Here is a 25,675-nt window from a genome sequence, read left to right as displayed (position 1 = left end):
GGTATATGTTGTTTAATGCCACAAGTGATCATTCCATAATGTTATTTGTTTGTTGTAATTCATAAAAAAAAATTAGATGAAATAGGATTTCTGCAAATTATATTTGTTGAGACATATATTCATACGATGTCAGCGCACAATTACAGGCAGGAGGCACACCAAGTTGAATGTTATGATCTTGTGTGAACTCGTTCTTTTCCCGCCAAGAACAGTATTCTATAGGATCGAAGTTTCTGTTATATAATTTAAGTAATTCAATTTATTGATTTCATCTTTATCTAATTCATTGAAAAGCGTATTACGAAAGCTAGAGGCCTGAATAACTTATTTAACAATACTACTCATAGTACAGTACGTTTATATAATATGAAATATTCATATTATATTTAGAAAAATTAGATGAAATCTTATTTCACCTCTTCGAAACAACGACTGTACTGTACAGTCAATTTTAACCATAATAGTCCAAAAGTTCATATGAAATGTTTATAGCATTCGAGAACATATTTATTTTGTTTCTTATGATTCCTTAGAAAAAGTTAATAATATCCTGTATCTGGACTGCTGTATGTTACTATGTATATAATTCGTCTCTGAAATCCAAAAGGTGTTTGGTAGTAATGTCTTTTAAATGGAAAGCAAATGGTTGGATGTGTTGATGTAGTGGTAGCTCATACACAACTTTCACTTTAAGAGTAAGTGTGACATTTTGTAATGTATTTGTGTCATGTGCTGGGTATTATACCTTCTCTTTTATGTTTTTTTGAAAAATTAGCACTGAGGAGGGGTTGGATGAATATACCAACCCGAAATGCATATGTCATTTTTTAAGGAATAAAAGAGAGTTCCTAACTTAAAGTTTGCTGTGAGACCGTCTACCAAACACCTTTTGGATTTCAGAGACGAATTATATACATAGTTAATAATATCATCTTGTTATTTATTTCAAACACACATCCTAGAGTAATTTTTATAAATGAATAGTTTCTAAGATTGATCTCAGATCAGTGATAAAACTGTGTCTATTGATATGACCATGCAAGAAAAGTATCTCTTACAATTAAAGTAAAATTCTTCTTTGACTACCACACAGATTTTACTTTAATTCATTTAGTAATACATTGTTTATATTCACGTTTAATGTGATGTTTATCATCTTGTTCTTACAAAAAAGAAAAAAAATTCAGACATTGCGGCATGGCTAACGCGTTATGGAAGTTCGAACCCGCGACGAGTGTTCACAAGTTTTTATCCATTCGGCTTCTGGCCACGAAATTTAAAGGAGATTAAGTAACATTAAAAAATGGCAACGTAAGGATCCCTGAAATTGCTGTCATTTTTATTAAAAGTTAACAATATATTATCACTTTGCAAATATTATCAACAACCTGTTTTCTAAATTCACGTTTAGATTTCTTTTCATATATTTCACAATAAATCAATGATTAGCTTTAAGAACATATTACTTAAACAATTTTGTGATCGTTTCAACTCAATACTTTGAACTCCAATTAAAGGAACTACAGATTACATCCATAGCAACAATTATAACCGCAGGGTTACAACAAGAAAAGAACTAATTTTAAATTAAATCTTAAGATACTCGTAGCAATTAAAACGTTAAAATCTTGATTACTTTCTACAAAAAAAAAAACTTTAAAAAGTACTAAAAATGCTTAAGTAAATATTTAAATTAACGTTACTTAAACATTTTTTCGTAATCTAGAATTTAAATTAACAAAATTTATTTATTTTGTAGAATAAAAATTTGAATTTTCTTTGTATTTTTCTTGTATAATGATTTATATATCATTTAAAATGTATTAATTTCCTATTAAAATTCATTAAAAGATTTAAACTTTTCGGTTTAGTTGTTAGCAATTTAATTATTGAACAATGTTTATTTTGCCGTCGACCATTTTATTATATTTCAATAGAGTTTAGAAAAGATTTTAATTTAAAAAAATATTCGATTTTTAATGTTATAAAATCCTAAAATATAATAATAAATATATTTCAGAATTAATTGTTATTAAATGGTTTATTTAATAAGTAAATCGAAAAAAGAAACAAGAATTTAATTTATAATTCATTATGTAATATAAATTAAATTAGAAAAAAGTTTTTTAAAATAAATTTTTAATATATTTTTAATCAAATTAGGAAACGAGATATTTTAAATGTAATTCAGGAAAACATTAAAGTAAAATTTAAAGATATTCTAAAAATATTATTTAAATGATAAGTTATGAAACGTAATTAGAGCAAAGCGATAATTTATAATAATCAATGCATGAATAAGCGTAGTTATTTTCAAACATTAATTTGTAGAATTTTTGATATTTTATTTTATTTTTTTTATTTTAACAAATATTAAAATAGAAAGAAATTATCGTTTAAAGTACAAAAATGACCCAATTACCTTATATAAATTTGATGTTATAAATCATTCGAAAATATTATTTATATTAAAAAAAAATCTTAATTACCTGTTAATGAATTATCGAATTAGTCAAAGGAAACTTCACGAAATAATATATTTTTGATGTTAAAAGTACGAATTTATCCAATTTTTCGTAACTTAAACGTGTGTAGTATGTGATTACATTGACAAAGCAACTTCACTCGCATTTAACAGAATGTCATTTATCCAAAAAATCTTTTTGACAAACATTTCTGGTTCCAAATAAGTTTGTATAAAATCGATGCTCTAGTTTATTTGAAATCTTAGATTCTTTGGAAAATAATCGATTTGACATTAAATTTTCTTTTTTAAGATGTAACTAATACTCGAGCCAACAATCCTGAAATTCATTCAAATTATCCGAATTCAGTTTCTAAAAATTGTACTATTATTATTTAATAAATTAGTAAATAAACTTAGAAATTCTTTTGTCGACTTTTTTGTTTAATGTACAATACGCACATTTATGCTAATTTAATATAAAATTTTAATTATTAATATTATTGTTAACTAGAAAACAATTATTTAATAATACCTCGATTTAGCGCTTCAAAATTCTAAAGTTATATTGTCAGAGTGAAAATTTAAACTTTCAAGAATAATTAATATAAAATGTCATTGTCCATTATCAAATTGTGTACCATGTGAAAAGGTAACTCGATAATGGAATAATTAGTTCTGTTAATAAACAAAGACTTTGTTAAAATTTATTTTAAATGAGACAAACATGAGACAAATGAGGCTTTTTTGAACACATCTGAGTAGCATGAAGAGAAAGGTCGATTGTATTTAGTGTAATTTCTGTGATGTATTATGGTATATTTCTCAACAGATTTATGGTTTGTTTACTGTTTTTTTTTTTTGAAATGTTTAATTTCAAATAGATTTTAAATATTTTTGCTTATTGAAGTTTCAAATTTTTAAAGTGTGGATTATTTATGTGGGCTTGAAATATTATTAAGCAATAACTATAAAAATCACACACTTTAAACATTATCAAAATTTATTTTTTTAATCTTCTAATCTTCACATCTTCCAATATGCTTTTCGTTTAAACAAGAAATTATTGTAATTTTAATATTGCCAATTGTTTAAATTCATCGAAAGTAGATGTGCATATTTTACTGGAAAATGTTTCGTTATTTAATCTTTAATAATGTTATGTGCAAAGGTAATTGATACAACTTATCTACAGAATTTTCAATCTTATTCAGCATGAAAGAAGATAAATGGTGTATCAAAGCAAATTATTGTAAGTATGAGATTAGACTGTTTTTTAATTAACTTTTCACTCTACATTACATTTTTGTTTTGGAGTTCAAGTACTAATTTAATTCATATATTTAATATAGTATTTAACTATTACCTGTGCATTGTATACTATATATAAGGAAATAAATTATTAATGGTAATTTTTTATGTTAAATTCTTTAAATTAATCTCAAAATTTTCACGAAAACAAAAAGTTTTATTATCGATCTTCGTCCATAGATTTCGAACCTATTAATATTTTTTGATTTAATTGGAAAGTTTCAACGTTCTAACGTCATTTCCAAATTCATAAATACAGCCACAAAATGATTTTATTTTACTTAAAATTACTTTTCAGGAAATTAAGAGGATATCAATCTTCTCAAAAGTCCTTTTAAGTCTAAATCTATTTATTTTCTACACAAATGATTTACTTTGCCTTCGGTAATCCAATATAAATAGAAGAATTATGTATTCAAGTAATAATTCACATTGAAATTGTCCTCTTGATATTCACGAATCTAACTATTTTCGAAAAGAATAATCCACTACAGAATCGAGTAATTTGGTTATAAACTGACAAATCAAGTAAACAGTATTCAGAGACAAGAGAAACAAAGTTCAAAAGCAGAAAGTTATTTCTTATTAAAAATTAATAGATATTAATTTATGAATTTCAAATCTTGTCATGGGTTCGCACCTGACCAACAGGCTGATGACATGAATTTTTCTGTGTTCTTTTTAATATCAAAGTGGAGACCAGTTTACCATATAAAGTCCTCCCAGAAGACATTCCTCCTTGGATTGAACTGGATTGGATTGTTGATACAAGGCAACGTTAACACACAGGCCATTTGCCAAGGAGATAAGCCTCCTAGAAGGACTTTCTATGGGAAAATGGCCTCTATTTAGGTAATAAACACGTGAACAATCCCAGAAAACATTACCTGTGCATTCCATTGATGAGACGAGAACCCATGATTAATTAATTACTAGAGTTCAGTGATTTTATTCACTTGGCCATTAGTAGAGCATTCCATCTTGGCAAATCGCCTTTGTGTTGCGTTACCTTATCTCATCAACTCAACCAATCCATTTTTTAAACAGAAGTTCAATTTTTTATATTTCTTAATTTAAATTACAATCTTAAGAAAGTCATTTGTCAGTACTCTAATATGCCTTCTATAAGGCCTATTATATATTATGAAAACAAAAAGCTGCTAATCCTAAAGTCTCATTCAACTTCTGCTTTTAATTTTACCATTTTCGTCTCCAACGCATCATCAATTTGAATTTCAGATTTCTTATGAGAATCAGAAAAACTGCAGTTTATTTCATTTGTAAATTATACAGATTTGATCGTTCAGTTCTAGGAAAATCAATGAAAACTAAACAAAATTTATCCTATTTTGGGTAAAATATATGATTACTTTTATCAAAAGAATAGTAAATAAAGTTAATATAATAAGGAAGCTTAAGAGAAATATATATACTTTTCAAAATAATCTGATCTTTGGTTGATAATATATTTAAATATTTTGATGTTTTTTTTTGAAAATCTAAAATCTAAACTATAAATAAAGACTGTAAATTCTATATTAAACTCAGTAAATCCTATTGTTACATCTATGTTGATACTACACCTTTCATAATTTCTTCGCATTTTCTAAAATTCTTCCAATACTATCAGAGAAATTCCGAATTTTTCAAGTAAAATTTTTGGTTTATATTTTCGTATTAATATTTCTCAGTATGATGTTCCTAATATATATAAAAAAAATATAATACAAAGAGTATATTTAAGAATTAATAAATCTAATTGTAACTATGCTTATCTCTTATTACTTTTTCATTTAATTTTATTAAAGCTTCCCTATCTTAGTTATTAAGAACTATATTTGCGAAATTATTATTTACAATAATTTTTTAATTACCATTCTTTATGTAGTAATGAATGGTTTTACAGTTTATATATAGTAATACAATAGATAGTTAATTAAAACTATATTAAGATGCTAATTTTTATCATTACAATCATTATTAAGGTTACTTAAATGTTACGTCACAGATAATATTTAAGACTGAAAATTAATCAAAATAAAGAAAACGAATAACTTTAATTAACAAGAGAAAGAGATTTAATGATAAATTTTTATAAAATATATAAATATATAAAAAAATTTTTGTAAAATTCCTGACTAAATTTGATAGCAAAGCATCCCTATGCATCCTTATCAAACGTTTCAGCATTACTAAGACGTTCACGCAGAATGTCTATATAAATAGATGAAGTTAGTTCAGTAAATAAAATATGACCTTTAAAAACTGTCGTAAATGGTATCCGCATACAAAACTTACCGTTATTATAGAAGAAATCTCATATAACGTAATGTTAGATACAATAAAAATACTCTGTTGTGTAAGCGTAATACTCAAAATAAACATAAGTAAACCTAGAGTTTATATATTATATTAATGCATAATTTTGTGTGATTTTCTAGTGATTCTCAAATTTTATTGTTTAAAACTTATTTTTTATATACTACAAAAGAAGTTTTTGTAATATGTAATATTTTATTTACTATTTTTTTCCTATTTCATCAATTTAAAGTTTCTTATTTCTGTAAGGTATAAAATGAACAAATCAAGTAGTAATTTTTATTTTTTTGTTAATTTATATTTAAAATAGTTAAATAAAATTTATAGAAAAATAAATGTTTTTTTTATTATATTTTTCAATTCAATTCAAAAATAAAATGTAGAAAATTTTGATTTTTTTTTATTTAATAAATAGTCTAGTGCATGATTATAAATACAGATTATGCTGATGATGATGGTATATCTTTTAATTTTGAATGCATAATATCGAAAGTCATCATAAATATCGGAGATAATATGACTAATATTTTTAATAAACTATAAATAATTAAGGTCATAACATAAAACTTAAGTTAAAATACTTGTCTTCCACTGTTTAAGTACTGTTATAAGGTTGTTTATTAGTTCTGTTGGAGCAAAGATCATTCTTGAAAAGAGCATCATAAAGCTTCTGGAATAATCTTGGTGGACTGTGATGAAATGCAACACATATCCCTAGTACATCCCACTCATGCTCTATGGGATTTAGGTGCTGAAATCTTGCTGCGATGATCTGTCAAGAAAGGTCATTGACGAGTACCGTCTTACGTGAGTAGACATTATTGTCCATGAAAATGAAATCTGCACCCACAGTATCTCGGAAAAGTCTTACAAGGGTTTTAAAACCTTCTTGTAATAATGGCATCCTTTGAAAAAACAGCAACCAGTGGCAGATTTCCCATTAGACCCAGTAAACCCGGGTTCAAGGCGCAAGAATTTAGATGCGCAAAAATTCAAAATAATAATAATAACAATAAAATAGTGTTCTTTGTTTGTTCTATACTGACACAATGAAGTGACTTCTTTCAAACACTTGGCAGGTTATTCATCTTTTTATTCAGTTAGAACGCTAGTTACAAATTGCAAACAACATGAACTACAACACGATTTCACAAAAATCAACAATAAAATAATGAAAAAAATAATTTTATGCAGAAACAATTTACAAAATGATTAATGCGAATTAAAAGCCTAACTAGGAACAAAATAAGATATCAGTTGAACAGTATTAACATACGAATATATTTTGCCTGGACCGAGGGGTATAGGACACTGCTATTGAAAACCCGTCATTTACTAATGATGGATTTTCAATAGCAGTGTCCTTTGCCCTTTCGATATTTAAAAATCTATAAAAATACAATTATTTTAGAATTAAATTTACAAAATAGAATTATTCGATACAAAAATGGCACTATTAGTTTGGGGATGCCTACATATTGTGGGCTTAAGGGCACCGTATTTCTAAATACATCACTGACGGCATTCCTTACAAAAAATATGCCGATCAGTATGGCCGTTAAGCATAATGTCGTTCCTAGACCAAGATATCACAACCTGCAAACTGGTCTCTTTCCACGATACTCATGGGAATGTATGGGGTTCATGGCTCTCTCCACATTCTAATCCTACGAGAATCATTCTGTAGACTGTTCTTGCATTTCTGTTCGTGAATTGAACAATTGAACTTACTTTGAATCCTTTAAACTGCTTCTACAATATTGCATTACTTAATACATAATAAAGTCCGAGTGATATTGTCAGAGTGATATTAATTTCATCAATATTATAATATATTTGAAATATTTCATGCAAGTATGAATGAATAAAAGAATTATAAATCAACTTTAACATAATCTATCCAGTGGAGTATAATTTGTTCTAGAACAATATTGGCTTATTAAATGAATTTTTATAACTCATGTCTAACAAACCAATTAAGATATTTTTATTCTACCTCCCGACAAAAGTAAATAAATGCAAATAATGTTTGCTAAGACTTGAATTATATTTCCAAGCTGAAAAATTTAATCAGCAAAGACTTTAAACTAATCTTCTTCTTTAACTCATTGCTAGAAGAGAGTTACCAAAATATTCTTTCATTTTTTCGAGTCTAGTTTTTACCAATTATATATTAAAATACAAATTAATAAATAAATTTAATTGTAATATAATATTAAATTTAAAATTGAAGATCACAGGCGTCAAAGGTGTTATAATTAGCTGCAAAGAGATTTTGATAAATATTCAAAAAATATTATATTTAAGTATTGTAATTGATAATTAGGCCACCATTAGTTAGATAATGCAGGTTTTATAAATATAGGCTCAAGCCAATATTTATAAAACCTGTATAAAACGGAAAAAATGCTATTCTGGTTTACACAGTTTTATTACATGTATAACATAACTTATATTTAATTAGTACAATTTTCATATAAGATAAATTGTTTGCATTTGATTATTTAGAAAAGTTGTATAGTAATCTGGGACATTGAATTGTATATAAAAACGTAAGATTTTATAATGTATACTAATTTTCTGTACTCTGAAGATTCGTGTATTGAAAGGAAAAAATATTCGGAAAATCAAATAGAATTTTTATCAAGAATTCGATGAAAATCATTCGTTTTTTATAGTAGATATGTTTGCATTTGTAGAAACGTTATAGTAAACATCCGTAATCATACATTGATGTAAAATATTTGCTGTCTATACATCATACAATTATGGAGAGACGAAAAAAATTGCCTTTCGTATACATTAAAGATCAAACGATCGATTGATCATCGATCTTTCATAGGATATACAAAATTTAACTTTATTATATCTTTATTTCTGCTGTAAACAACGTCTTAGTTACAGTATTTTATAAGAAATCTTACTCAATTTCAAATAATATAGGACAAGTCACTCAATAAATGATATCGTTTTAATTATTTTCCATACATAAATATGCAATTTTTAATGTAGTTTAAATTTTCTGGATTATTTTATTTAACATTTCTTATGATTAAAAATTTTGTGTAAGTGTTTTTATTATTAAAATTTATTTTTAAAAGTTTTATCCTCGAATTATATCTGTGTAATTTTACATCATGAATCTTTTTTAACATTTATCTGTCTTTGGAAGCTTAAGAATTTAAATAATCGTTAAAAATTTTTTTATTTAAATTAATATTATTCAGATAATAATTTAATAAAATTTATGGGTATATATTTTTCTGTAAATACTGTACAGTACATGTAAACACAAAAACATTATTCATTTCAAAATTCACAAGAACAAGAGAAAAAGCAGCCCAAATTCAAATATACGGTATTATAACAGGAATATTTCCGATGTACTTAATTTTTATAAACTCTAATCAAACTTTTCGTGTTTTCAACATGCAAAACTTAATTTGAATAGCTTATAAAACTTTACACACTTTAGATTAAGCGTAATCCTAAACAATTTACAAGTAAATCTTAATTCAAATCACAACATTACCGTCTTCAAGAACGGTAAAAATATTTTAAATACGAGTAAAATGAAAATTTCTTTTTGAAATATGTTATATTAATGAGAAAAATTGCTTATTCAAGTTTAAAATTTTAATTAAAATATGATAATCGAAGTATATTTAACACGATAATTTTAACAAGCAGATATTCAATTTGAAAAAAAAAAATCGTTGTTCGATTGATATTTTACAACTTGTAGAATAATTAATGTTGGAATAAAAATGGCAACGATAATATAGAGATTAATTTATATCAAAATTTAAATCGATTGTTAATTTTAAAATCGTTATAGAAAGATCAGTAATGGTATCATGGGCCTCAGTGCAAATTTTTTCATTATGGTAGCAAAAAATTTAAATTTTTGTTAATTAGATATAGCATGCACATTCAAATATTTCATACAAAAGTATAGAATATTTGAAAAATATTATTTTTCCTCCAAAATGAGATTGACCAACCGGGGCTCCTAAAGTCCCGACCCTAGTATACTGCACTAGCTTGATACTTCATTGAAAATCATAATCAATATTATCTTCTATTATAAAAATTTACTTATTCTTCTAGTTTCAACTTCAGTCTTATTACATCACTAATTTTAGTATTGATTTGTATCGAAAATTTTTAATTAATTCATTCCAAGACACACAAATCTCATTAAGATTATCCTAAATTTATCCAATTACAAACATATCAATAATTATGATTTAATTAAACTTATATATCAAAATAAAATTTTTGTTTTATATCATTTTCACCTAATATCCATAGAAATTTTCATCTCATATATTTTATACGTAAGGGTGGGGAAGCCTTTGGTGTATAAAAGGTTTCTTGTGACTTTCACGTGGAAGGTCACTCGACTTTTATAAAATATTTCAATAGGCTTCACGTGGAAGATCACTCTAGGCTTTCACGTGATCTATTGTGACATCTACTGCGGTCTGATAACAATATAAAATAGTACAAGTTTAATTTTGAGTTCTAAAAGTATGATATTTTGTTAATAAAGTCATCTGTCTATATATATTTATATTTTTTAAGCATTCTGTAAGCTAAACATAGACAATTAATATATGTAGCCTGCAATAAAACACGTGGCCTTACGAGAATTATGGCGTACTGTTAAAAAGTGTTCTTCACTTCTATTACACACAGAAACGACATAAAATTTTGACTAAGAATGCTGAATTTCTCTTCTAATTTAGTTATTTTATAATTAATATGTTTATTTTAATCAAAGAAAGTCCAAGAAAAGAATTCCAGCAGTAATTAGATACAAATTAAAGATTTTATCTATAAATAACATCAAAGTATACGTCATATTACCAATTTTTAATTTTCAATTTACATATCAATATTTATTCTTAAAAAGAATTATCAATAATAATTTCAATAAAAATATTTCTTTTCATATTTAATTATAATCAAAGCCACGTATAAAATATAAAAAATATTAAATTTTTACGTTTTAAGACACTTTAATAACTTTTTCAAATGTTTATTAAAGATTTTATACACATTTTAAAATTATTTTGTATTTTAAGAAAGTGTATATGCAAAATCTTTGTATCGAGTAAACAATCGAATAATATAATTTTATTTATATTTTATTATTACATCTATTATTAAGAATATTTTAAAATAGACTTATTTATGTTTATATCAATAAAAATTTATTTCAATTTTTAAAATAAATTTACAATTTGCATATTTAAACTTTTAAGTAATTATTTTTAAATAGAATTCTTTCTAAATAATATCAATATTTTATAATTTAAAAGAAGAGAATTCATGTAAATGTTAAAAAAACTTTATTTAAAATGAGAAATTATTTTCTCATTTTAATCATATTTTAACTGAGAATTACAACATTTTTATTCCAAAATATATGAAAATGTATACTATAATATATTCATTCTTTTACATATAAATATTTAATATAATTTTATATTATATTATTCACTTATTTTTTACTGTTTAAATTACTATTTTATTTGTTCTATCGATAAAGAATTTCTTAAATAATAATTTAAATCACAATTTAACTACAATTTATTAATTAAAATTTTCCTGTTTAAGTAATTTATCATCATCATCATCATTATTTAAAGTTAATTTTTAATATATTTAACCTCCGAAAAACGAACTCGTCATACCGATTTTTTAGATTTCAACATGTAAAAATAAATATTTTTAGACGTAAATGCAGGTTGGAGAATTAAAATTTATGGAATTTAAATATGCAAATATAAAATTTTTCAAATGAACAATCGTCAAGAATCATTATCTTTATTTAATATAAAATGATTTTAATTTTTATGGCATCCTTCAAAAATTTTTTTTATCGTTTTCTTCTAACTGTTTCCGTCACATTTCCATTATTGTCAATCGCCTTTCTTTAGATAAATCCTCTCATATTTTGGATACAAAACATCATAAAAATTGTAAAAATAAGTACGTGAAGTGCGTGTTATACGTTAAACACTGAGAAAATTCTCCGTAGAAGCCTATTCAATATTGAGAAAGTTCATTAATAGACAAAGATAGATCATTAACAAGTTCAAAGTGGGAGGTACTGATGAGTTGTTGTGTCATTGGCATGTATGCCAAATTAGTCACTCTATTATTATTGCCAACTTGAACACATTAATTATAATACTTTAAATGACACCGAAACGTTTACTATCGAATAAATTTAAAAAATTAAAATATATATATAGATATATATTTAGATTTTCTTTCAAACATTTCGAGTAATATTAGTTTTTTAAAAATATTCTACAATTTAATAAACGTACTCAAACCGGATACAGGATATAATAAAATCTTTACAGATCATTTAGAAAATTGGCTGTAAAAATTTTATGTGTGTTTAGATCAATTAAAGGCTTGTAAAGTATGTAAATTTATCTAAATGTGGAAGCCTAAAATCGGTTGAAGATAGAATTTTTTAGATAAAGTTGTTTGTAAAAATTCTTGAAAATTCCAAGAATTTTTAAAATCATTTAAATTTCCATAAAAGATTTATAAAGTAGACGTAAAATTGTAATTAAACAATTGTTAATTTTGTGTTTATGATAAAAATTGACTTCATAAATATTCTAAATATCGATTAATTTTAATTAAACTATTGAAGCTTAAAAGAATGTTTAATTAAGTTTTTCCAAGTTAATCAATTATTCGGATGATGTCTATGCGACACGGAACCAGATTTAGTCGATGTCACCCTATTTAATAAGTTACAAATAAAGTTTAATTGATAAATTTATTAGACGTGTAAAAGAATTCTTCGTAATTAAATTTTATTATTATTATTATTTTGTCAATTTGGTTAGGACAGGATCACATAACGAAGTGAATTTTGGCGATTTGTTTAGGGTATAAGAAATATATTCTGCATTAGTTTTTGCTGTGGTGAGCAAGGAGAGGAGGGGACGTGCTACTGCACGAGACAAGAATGTTGGAAAGTTTCTGTAGCGTCCTCTATAGGGACATGCAGTCGACTCTTGTCGGCAGTGTGCGATAGATGTGTGAGAAGACGGAGGATGCTTTACTTTAAGATTAATATAGATGCTGCTGAATATTTTACTTCGGAATAATCATATTTTTATTTATAAAATGACATTTAACGCAATCATATTTTGCGGTTTATACGTGAACTCGTGCGAAAATACCACATGAATACAAAGATGTTGGATAAGTGTATGTTGCAATGACAAGGGTGAGTAAGTAAACTTTAATAAATTTCCTTTATCTTCTTTATATATTACGTATATATAAAAATTAAAATTTAGTAATTAAATTTTATTAATTAATCATTCAAAATAATAATAGAGTTGTGTAGTTGCTGTTAAAGTACTCCGCGAGTTAATTAAGTACAAACAGGTGATCGAAGATTTTAATTTTAATAAATTAAACGGATTTTTTTTCTATCGATAACAATCGAAACAAAGAGATTTTTTTATAACAAATATTTTTTAAATATTCGATTTAGATAAGTTCTGTTTAGCGTAGAAACGAGAGAATTATTATTTTTTCTCTTATTAGACATCATCATCATTCTAACGTTCTTCTAATCATTCGATCTAAAAAAATTCAGAAACTTTAAAATGTAATGTTATACGTTCGACTTTAATGGTTTATGACCAAGAATAGAAGTTTTTCTAGTTCCTTATCATTGATAAAATTCAAAAAATATCTTCTATAAATAAGAAATACACACACAAAAAAAAAAGTCTTAAACTGCTTTAATGTTTGTAACTAAATTATTCGATATATTATGTTAAAATTGGTAAAAATTTATTTAAGCATAGCATTTTTGGTACTTTTAGATAATAGAATATTAATGTATTTCGAAAAAAAGTAATTTTCTTACTTGTAATGAAGTTTTCTATATATCTAAAGGCTATAAAATGTATATATTTTCTACTAGATAATCACTTAATAAATAAGTATTTTTTTTCTAATATAAAATTTCTTAAATTGGGAATTATCCAAAAATTTATTATTGAATTTTAAATCTAAATTTATTCATAAGAATTGACATCTGTTTAGTGGAAGTAGGAATTATCAACTTTTAATCACAAATTTCTAGTAAAGTATAGCATGAATATACAATTTTAGGTGTACAGCTGTGCTTATAATGGAACAAAATGTGATTATCCACTTTAGAGTCAATGGAGTTTTAAAAATTATCACGAGTCATTGTGTATAACTAGATACAATAAAGAAAAAAAATGGGATAACTTGTGACGTTGGTGAGGGTTTCTGCGGTGTGCTCACAAGGAATAGGAGCCAATTAATGGATAGAGATTCGGCTAGTCAAAGAGAAGCGGTTTACTTGTACCTGACACGATCTCATACAATTCGAATAAGGTGTCCGAAGCATTTGTCGTATTGATTGATTGCTAAAGCCATATTAAGATTATATCTACAACACTTTAGAATTTACTGTTTTTTATACAATTTTCATGCTTCTATAAACATAAATTTTCTTAATAATAATTTATAATAATATAAAAAAACAAAATAAACAATATTTATCATTAAATTTATTACAGAAAAGTGGGTTAAGAATATTGGAATTAATAATTTATTTAGCATTCCATTAAAGTGTCATCTATAATAAAATGTGTTTTATTAACTTAAAAATGATTTCTTTTAGGAAATTTTATTGTCGAAATATTATTAAATCATTTATATATTTAATATTTATTCTTTTATTAACTATAAAATCATAATTTGTAATATATATTAATGAATGAATTAGTGATAAAGTATATAACCAGTTCTTTCTTATGGAGCAATCAATACATCTTTCAAGAATCTTATATACTTTTTTTCTTATTTTTTTAGTAGTTACGTCGCACTTTTGATATTCTCTAGAGTGGTCTATCCATTGGGATTTTCAGTATTTTTTCTTAAAAAAAAATCTGTCTACTTTCAGCTGATATACAGATGACATTGATTGAATAAGTATTTGAATTTGTAACTCGTGTGTACCTAAATAAATATCTATTTCCTTATATTATAAAACATGTTTTTTAAATATTACAAGATAAATTTAGAAAACTAAATATCTATATTATTGGATACTACTTAGTGCTTTATGTATTTATTCAAAATATTTGTTTGATATTGGATAATATTAGTTAACTTGGAAAAAGTTTACTTTAGTGTTATAAGAATTCAGAGTAAATTCTTGTAAAAAGACTTTATTTTATATACATTATATTCGTAGATTTATAAAGTTTATATAATAATATTTAATATAAAATATAGTAACTGTAAAGTTTAAAATAAATATGGTATAGTTTACCATCCTTTTATTATACAAGGACTGTTAACTGAAGCAAATCATTCGTATTGTAGCGTTAGTTGTGCTTTCAACTTCGTGGAATGTTTAGCATTTATTCTAGATTGGGTAAACGTATCTAGAACACTTACAAAATTATATTTAATCAGCATAAAAATAAGAAAAATATATCACAAAAATCATAAAGCAAATTAACTTATAGAATAAGATATAAAAAAATATTGATATAGCAGTGTGTTTTTAGTAAACACACTCAACATAAATTCTATATATATATATATATCATGATTATGAATGAATACTTGATTAGTATATGAAATTATAAATTCATATGTACATTTGAAAAAATAAACTAAGAATCAGATAGATAGAGATGGGTTTTGATTGCCAGACACGAACTGAAATCGCTCCTTATGTTAATAGACGTGGGTTCAGTCCACATCTTGCAATCAAAACACATTTCTTCTGTCTAAGTTTGTGAAAATATGATTTATAAACTATATTTAATGTTTTGTTTATAGCTGTAACGTAAAAGGTCCCTTAAACTTTAAAAACTTTACACTAAAAATAAAATGTTTTTTGTATATCTGCCTGCCAATAAAAGATTATAAACTTAAGAATTCATATTAAATATTGAAATTAAGAATAAAAGTTTTACACAATAAATAAATAAGTATTAAAGAGATGATATTCTCGAAATATTTTCTAGATATCATCTTTTAATACTGATCTATACGGACAACTGAATCTATATTATTGCTTTTATATCTGAAGAATTTCCTATAAAGTGAATTTCTATTTTATATTTTTCAATATTTTAGCTCAATAAAAATCACGAGAAACAATAGAAGGGCACATTCAAATATGGAGTAAACAACACTCAAATAACAATATAATTATAATATATTGATAATGATAATGACGCTATAATTAAGTTTATAATTATTATTAATTGTTATAAGGTATAGTCACTTCTTAATTACGACAATCAGAAAATATCAAATTTCTATTGTATTGACGACGTAAATAATTCAAATGTCAGAGATAAATCCGATTTAAAATGTTGATTTGACATTGTTTAATTATAACTTTAATTGCATGGTGTGTATTATTCATGAGTGAAATCACAAATCTTTAAACAGGACATTTGTTATTTTACTTTTCATCAAAGTCTCATATAAATTTCTAATATAGGATAGATGAATGAATAATTTGGTTAATAAATAACGTATAAATCATTAAATTTTATTATTAACTTCATATTCATGAAGGAAAGAAATCGTAATTTATACAGAAACTAATTCTGATAGGATGCGAACCCATAATTTCTCTTAAAGAACGTGATTCTTTTCCAATATATAGATGTTATATATTATTAATCAGCTTCATCATAACATAGAAAGCATAAGCTTTGTTATTAAGAACATATTTATTTGAAAAAATTATAATTTATTAATCTATAAAAACTAATTCTGATATGAACTGAACCCATGATTTTCTGTTAAAGGGATGTGGTTCTTTTCTGATCTATAAAAACTCCATCTTATACACCAGCTTCATCTTAACATAGATCTTTATTCAGTTTTATTATCTTAAATTAATGTATTTAATTTTAGGCAAATAATACGAATATTTTTGAAAAAATAGATAATATTGTTACTCCTATAGGCTACAAAGAATTAATAGTAAATACAGGAATTTGTGTAATAAAGGATACACACTTTTTAAAATTGTGTTATAATTAAACACTTAGGTAATTAAACATTGGTTTATAATTAAACACTTATTTAATATAAGAAAATTTTATTATATTTAATAATAATTTTTTCAAAATTTCACACTTACTTTTTAAATATCTTAATAAATTCATACATATTTTTGTTATTTATAAGTAATAATTAAAATATTTTTAAAGCACAAAAGGAAATATAAGAAATTCACTGTATAAATATATATATTAAAGTATTGAATTATTATATATTTTTTTTTCAAAATAAGAAGTCAACATAACACGATAAGTAATCTTCTATTATTTAGACTATTATAAAACAGTTTAGTAAATCCTTTCCACCTTATTTTGACAGCTCAACAGTAACGGAATCTTACAATTTATTTCTCAATCTTCTGTTTTATTTCTTATATTTTCCTTTCATATTTTTATAAGTCTCCTTGGCGGTCCTTTTTTCTTTTATTTTTAAGGTTTTTCTTAGTATCGTTTCTTCTTCAATTTACTTCAAATATCCGAATCATTTAATCTCATCCTTTCCATTCATTCTTCATTCTTTCAACAATGGATCTGCTTCTATAAAGTTGAAATGCTGCGACGATTTCTTCTTTTATTTTTATCAAGAACAATATCCCAATTTTATGTACTATTATTAATCACCTTACCTTACACTAGTCTTTAGTAGTGTATGTCGTGTTGCGCTTTATAATTGGCGAATTTTATATTAATCGAGTTAAATTAACAAACCTCTAACACGAATTTATTCTCAATTAGAAAGATAATATCCATTTATATTTAAGTTAATGATACTTTTATCAGATAAGTCGGAATTAACAATAATGTTTTCCGTCATCGAATCAATTTTAAAATGCTTACGTTTACAAATTGCTAAGAAAAATCGTCTTCTAGTTCTTGTCCAATAGCGGGACTTGGATTAACTTTCAATCGATGTTAGCAAGAGGACACTTATCTTCTTATTCAAGAAAATGTTTGCGCTCTAAACATCGTTTTCATTTAAAAAATGTTCTATTTTCCCCGTATTTAAGGTAATAATTGCAATACTTTGCTTTTACTCTTTCAGGAGCCTTCCGTCTAAAGTCGTTTCCATGAAAATTCTGTTGTAAAATTATAATTCAAGCTTTTTTTTCTACATTTTTTACCAAAATATCTCTCAAAATTTATTGTATATACCTGTATTGTATTGTAAAAATTGTAATTACGAAGCTTTAAAGTGTATATACAATTTAACCTCCGAATAGCGGACACCGTAAAAACCGAGAAGTTTGTCCGCTATTTAGAGGTAAATATAATAGATTGTAACAATGTCCATTAAGTAGAGATATCCGCTATTCGGAAGTGTATATGTATATACACATTAAAGCTTCATAATTACAATTTTAATAATAAATTTTATATTATAAATTATTTAAAAATTTAAAAATTTTAACAATTATATATTATTAAATAGTAAATTTAATAAAACAAAATACCCAACTATTGTTTTTCAAAATAAAATAAAATTCTATCCCCTTCGAGTAGTGTATGCATTGTTAAGTGCTTAGACTTGTAAATTTTTTGTCTTCTTCAATCAACTTAATGTAAAATCCAAAATAAAATGTTTAAATTTAACTTTCAATCAAATTAAATTGACTTTATAATATCGAATTTTAATAAAAATCTTAAAATTTACGGCTTAAATAAATTTGTTATACGAGAATTTCGTGCGTATTATTATCAATTAGAATTGTTCTGATATGGATTTTCATTATCATAAATTATATCATTAGGTAATTAGTTTCTTATTACCTACCAATTATTAACATTTAATGAATATTCTATCTATATTAACACATAAATAAATAAATTTCAAATTTTATTACATTTAACTTTATTAATTTAAAAAAAATAAATTGATAATTTATAAAAATATTATCTTATAAAAAAAAACACAAAAAATGTAAATTTTGATGTGCATTTTCGGATTTAATTCTACAAAATTTTCGAAAAAGTAAAAATAAATTGTCTTCTTTTTTAGAAAATTGAATTATTTCTCGAATTAGTTATAAATAAATTGTTTTAAATATAAAATAAATAAATAAATAGGCGCACGAACTTTACTAAATGTTTATTTTTGTTTTATTTTAAGTAATAAATTTTTTCCTGAATAAAATATTAATCATTATATTTGTATATACTGTGTTTTGTTTTCGTATAGTGACTTTATTAATAAAATTTAAACGTTAAATATATAAATATATATATTTAATATTTATATATATATATATTTATATATTTAAATATATAAATATTATATATAATTAATCGTTAATAATAAATCAAAATATTTATCATGTTTATTAATAAAGTACTTAATTTTTAAATACAGTCGAACCTCCAATAACGACCACTTCTTAAGGAACGTTTCTTTTTCAAATGCATGCAAGACAACCTCTAATCAACGGCCATCTGTAAATGGCAGTCATTTTTCAGGAACGTTTGTTCTCGGAATTTATACAAAATAACCCCTAATTAATAGCATTTCTTATGTTTCAATTAATGGTCATAATTCAAAGGCATTATCATTTAATGTAGTTTTATATATATAGGCTGATAAACATATTTTTCTAAAATTAGAAAATTAATTTGATGTGTTTACACGGAATAAAAATAATAATTAAATTTTTTATAATACGCGATATTAAAATATTTCTGGACATGTGTTTTATGAAATGATTCAGATTATTTCTAATAAAGAATACTTTTATTTATTTTATATTCACGAAAGAAATTTATTTATTCATTACAAATCTTTAAAATTGTATCCTCGAGTTATAATAAACTCAATTCAATAAATATTTTCTTAAAAAAAATAATAATAAGATGCTAAGAGCAAAAATATTTTTTCTAAACAGTTAGGCGAATTTTCAAATAAAATATGATTTAACATTTATGAAAATTTGAATAATTTTCATTTATAACATGTTGTTATTTGACTATTTCGAGATATAACATTCAATAGAGCTGGTAACGTTGTTGCTGGACTTTCCGGGCATTCTTTATTTGTTTTCATCACTAATAATTGCTACAATTACATTTAAGTTTTCAGATTGGTTTGGGACATATTAAGGGAGTGTACCATATCTCCCGAATCAATAGTCCGATTTTCCTGAAAATTTCTAGAAAAATTTTACCCTAACACATAGATCTCCTTGCAAAATTTTAAACATTTTCTCTCAATAGAACGGTAGTTATTAAGTTTCAAATAGGATGAAAAAATTGTGTTTCCTAAAAACATCCATACATACAAATCAGTAGCACATTATCCTATGTACAAAAAGGGCAATTGCCTGGGGCCCACCAACCCCACCATCTGAGGGCCCTAAACCGATCTTGTATAAACTCATTACTGTAGTAAGAATATTGAAATTTATATCTAGGCCCTAAATTGCCGATGTGAATCATGTGCAGAGGTGCATCGGTGCAGCGCAGAATTTACAATTAATTTTAAAAATGTAAAAATCTTGGGAGGGGGTCATTTTTTTTTGACGGATCGTAATACTTTCCGTCTGTTATATAACATCAAAAAAAGTAAAAATGCAGATTTTTCCCCCACATTTTCCATTTTTCGAAGCGTGAATTCTGAAGGAGCGAATGGTAAAAATTATTCCAGTTATAAATTTCAAATTGTTTTTGAATGATTTAGCTAAAAGCACACTTTCAGTCGGGATATTTTTAAAGAAATAAAACAGTAAATAACAGTATTACGAGAGAGATTTTACTTGTAAAGACATCAACATGTATCACGCTGTAAATTATATTGAAGTATATTCACTTGGAGTGTGACACGTTATAAGAATTTTCTTGTTTCGTGATAAATTTTCTCGAGTTATATATGAGGGATATATGCTGTTTTTGAATATATTTAACTTAATAAAATCTAAACATAAATTTAAATGATTTCGTTACATATATATACGGACTTGTAAGTATTTGTGTCAGGAACACATTAGCACAAAGTTAAAATTGTGTGTTACATTTTATTACGAGATTTTATTAAAAATAACTTTTATATTATTAATTATTATTAAAAAAACAAAAAGGGTTAATTGTAAGGGTAGAGATGAGTTTTTAAAACAATTATAAATGAAAATAATTAGTAACATTTTCATTAAGTCCGACCCTACTCGAGATGTGATACGTCTTCGCGTCTATCTCCCTACTCCATCGAACTGTAGCCACCAAAATTTAATAGCATCAATGCCCTTTATATACAAGTCATGATGCCAAATTTCGTTACTCAATCTTTATCTCATCCTGAGATATTAAACTAAATACATTTCAACACACAAACATACATATATACCTATCTAAGGCATTTTTTCCTGATTTTTGTCACTTTTTGGGTTCAGAGGGTTTCAAAACGTCGAGATTTGAAAAAATCCCGGGGGGGGTCAAATTTCACACAATTAAAATACTTCTCCGTGTTATAACTGTATACATAGCAGCTGGGAAAGTAAAAATTGTTCGACTCTCAAGGCTTTTTTTATACATAGAAAAACTAATTTTTTGAAAAAATTTACTTAATTTTATCAAAAACTTTTTCGAAGTATTTTTAGACAATAGTGCCAATAGTTACACCATATATATCATACTGAAAGTAAAGAAAGATCAATGATTTTGGAACGTTTACTCGAATGAACATTCTCAAAACCCCCTCGAAAATGGACAATAAATTTATGATTTTTTTCGTTAACTTCTTTAACAAATATATACTGTATTTTCCGTTATAAACATATAAAAATAACTAGAAGAAAAAAACTACTTCCTAAATGATATCGGAGATAGGATTAAGCGTTGATGGACTCGAAATTGTGAAATTATTTGCATTCAAGTAATTCTATCAAAGATTTCCTGAATATGTAATTTGATGAAAGAAAGAATATTTGATTTATTCATATCGTTTCTGTCATATTCAAAAAAATTGTTTCTAAATTCTCATTTAGAAAGATATTGAAGTACCGATTTCCTTCTCTTTACATAAGATTTAAACTTTTTTTTTTTTCCTTTATTTTTTATGGAATTATTTATCATAAAGATTCGCTCTTAAATCGTTGTATCAGTTTTAAAATTCTTTAAAAAAATTGATGTTGAGGTTTTATTTTATTTGAATTTCTTTATAAACAAATATTAGAATTGTTTAAAGAGAAGGGTAAACAATAGATTTACTATAAAAGAACGTGAACAATATGAGAAGAAAGTAAAAGAATTTTAATCAAAGGATGTATTTTAATGTAAGATTTTAAAAATTTTTAGAAGGTTGTTGGAGTAGGAAAAAGTTTTTTTCCCTCCTTTCTTTCTTGTAAAAAATAATAAATAAATAAAATAAAATAAAATAAAATAAAAAAAGCTGTTTCTAAAGAAACTATTCTCGTGTTCCCGTGTATAGGATTTGGTTTTTCTGTCAAAAAAAGTGTATTCTGCTAACCGGGTCAGAAAGGAAAATTTTGAAACAAGTCCAATTTTAGGCGTCCTATTGTCTGTATTCTTTTATACATAAAAAATATATTCAAAGAAAATTGAAAAGCGAAAATAAAGTGATTTAAAATGTCATAAGTGATGTCTTATTAAAGCTTAAAATATTATTATGCAATATATTTTGTTATTAATTTTCAAATTTTTTCGTTAAGTTATTATTAGATTATACAGTAAAATATATATAAATAACTTTATTTATTAAAAAATTAATTTTTTATTTTAAGTAAAATCTATTTTCTAAGAATAACATCCGTAATTTTCGTAAAAATTATAATGTTTCTATTTATTTATTATCATTTTTTTTATTATTAAAATCCTTATCGTCATTTAACTATTTAATGATTTTTTTCTTTTATATATTTAAAAAAAAGTAGGTTTAATGATAATGTGTGATTAAATATAGAATTAATTAAGAGTGACTACATTAAATAACCTTATTAAAGTATGATTGCGTACGTAATCTTCATTTGAATTCATTTAATATACGAGATTAATATATACAGTTTCCAATCAGTGGTTCGCGATCCCCGGGAGGTTAGCCAACTATATTCAAGAATAATGTTATTATCTTTCAATACGGGCTTTCTAAAAGGGGAGATGATCATCTAGAAGGTTCAGAAACATTTCCATTTATCAAATTGTCAAAACAGTTCACAATCAAACTTTCTCCATTCTTAACTAATTTCCTATCTCGTGTTTAATTATTCTTGCTTATTCGGTCTTAATTTAGAAGTGAACAAGCATTAATATTATAATTAAATTAAATTTTTTTAAATTTACGATGAATAGAAGAGAAAAAATTTAATAAAATTGACTTAATTTCGAAGAAAAATCTTTAAATTTATTTATTAACAGAGCTAAACCGCGGTACATTTTTAGCAATATTTTACTCTTTAATCGATTAAGATACATCAATATCATCTTCTCTGTATAAAATCTGCAAAGAAAATGTCAATATTGAATTGTGGAATGAAATAAAATCTAATGGAAACGTGTGAAAATTGGACTCTAAATTAATGTTCCTTACGTAATACTCAATTAATTTTAATTACTCAATTTATAGGTGTGTAATGTATAACTGAATTAATAAATAAAACTTATATAAATATTTATTATTGACTAGTCGACGATTATTTTCATGTGTAACAATACTTTATTGAACTATTTTTTAAATATAATATAAAATATGATGAGGTAGATTACTTATAAAGGAGTTCTAGTTTTATAAAACTATAACTATGCTAGTGGAGAGTGTATTCAATATCTGAGATAGACTTTTGTGGTAATGTGGGTAGTGTAACTCATATATGCACCACCCACATTAACGTATATGGGGGAATGAACAAAAATGATTCATTGTTTACACAAAATTATAAAGTAAAAATGAATATTACCAGATCCAGAATTAAAGAGCATTAACCACTTTATCATAATTTTTATTTTTTTATAAATACTAATTAACCTACACTACAAAATCTTGTGTATTGTTAAAGTTCACAGAACTCACATGATTTTACTAACTACAGTTTATGTAATAAATCCACGTATTATATAATATTAGCATATATAACATAAAATGTAGCAAATAAAATATATATGTAAATATTTGAAAGCAGAATATAGAATACACTATATTATACGGTTTATGAAATATTTATAACATAAAATATATATAAATTCTTGAATATCGTATAAAATGCAACATATACAATTTTCATGCAATACCTTTCAATGTATATTTATGTAATACATAAACATAAACATTACTATTCTGTAAAAAAATATAAACGAAGAGCTTAATTAATTAATTTTAAAACATTATTTTTAATTCTATTAATTTCTAAACACGTGATAAAATACAATACAATGAAGGAGAAAGGGGGCAAGACGACTTACAGAATAGTCACTTCAATCATTTTTTATTTTATACTTTTTAAATGTAATTTTTTTTCTAACATTTTTTATATTCATAAACTAAATTTTTGATTATTTTTTTATATTTTATTTTATTTACTCGTGCATTTTAATAAATTTAGCGAGTAAAGACTTTTGAACAGATGACAAATAATTATTTCCTTTCGTGTCTTATCACTTAATTCTTCGAAAACAAAAATATTCTCAACGTACAATTTATCTTTAGAAATAATTTTAAATAATTAAATTCATTAAAAATAATTTTTTTTCTTTATAACACTTCTATTAAAATTCCTTATTTCACTATTTCTAAAATTCTCGCTAGTTTACTTTATTTTTATAAACATTTTGTTAAAAATAACTTTGAATAATATAAATACAGTTAATTAATTAAATTTAAACAAAAGGAACGAAATTAAATATTTCATGTTTTATTAATTTGAATAAGAAAAATTTCCGACAATTGTTCTCTCTCCACTTAAAGAAATGATGTTTAGAGCAAAAAATAACATAAAGTAATTAAATATATTTACTGTATTTATTAATTAAGTAAATAACATAAAAACGAATTAAATTTATGACAATATTTATGCCATAACGTCTGTTTGTCTGTTCGCTAAATCGAGAATTTTAAATATTCTTAAAACAAGAAAAAAATAATATATATATATATATATATATTTTACTATCGAAACTGTAATGTTTAAATGTTTTATTTTATCATAAATTTCGATTTTTAAAGATATTTTCACACAATTAATAGTCTAATATATTATAAAAATTAATTTTATTAATCGAATTTTAGATTTTTCGTTTAATTTATGTTAAAAACGTTACAAATTTTTATAAAATTTACTGGAAATTTAGAAGATCGTTTCGTGCTTCTATAAAAATCACTATAAAGCTTAATAATTAATTATAAATACATGTATTTTGTATTATTTCTATTATAATTTATCGGCTTACTAGTGTAGAGTTTACGAATATTTCATAATAACTACAATTATTAAATAATTAGTAGAAATTTATTATTTTTTTAAAATAG

General features: G+C 24.3%; 1 protein-coding gene across 2 annotated transcripts in view; it reads left to right on the top strand.

The window, feature by feature from the left end:
- Positions 1 to 13,085: 13,085 nt before the first annotated feature.
- LOC136968176 (gamma-aminobutyric acid receptor alpha-like) overlaps positions 13,086 to 25,675 on the top strand; it is a 53,499-nt gene continuing 40,909 nt past the window's right edge. For both annotated transcript variants that reach the window (XM_067262149.1, XM_067262148.1), the window contains exon 1: positions 13,086 to 13,361. The gene's annotated coding sequence lies outside the window, so the exon portion shown is untranslated. The remainder of the gene's footprint in view (positions 13,362 to 25,675) is intronic.

The sequence above is a fragment of the Centruroides vittatus genome, unplaced genomic scaffold (assembly GCF_030686945.1).
Source record: "Centruroides vittatus isolate TY-2023 unplaced genomic scaffold, ASM3068694v2 contig_1408, whole genome shotgun sequence".
Classification (NCBI taxonomy): domain Eukaryota; kingdom Metazoa; phylum Arthropoda; class Arachnida; order Scorpiones; family Buthidae; genus Centruroides; species Centruroides vittatus.
The sequence above is the reverse complement of the archived record's forward strand: the minus strand, read 5'-3'. Positions and strand labels throughout refer to the sequence as shown.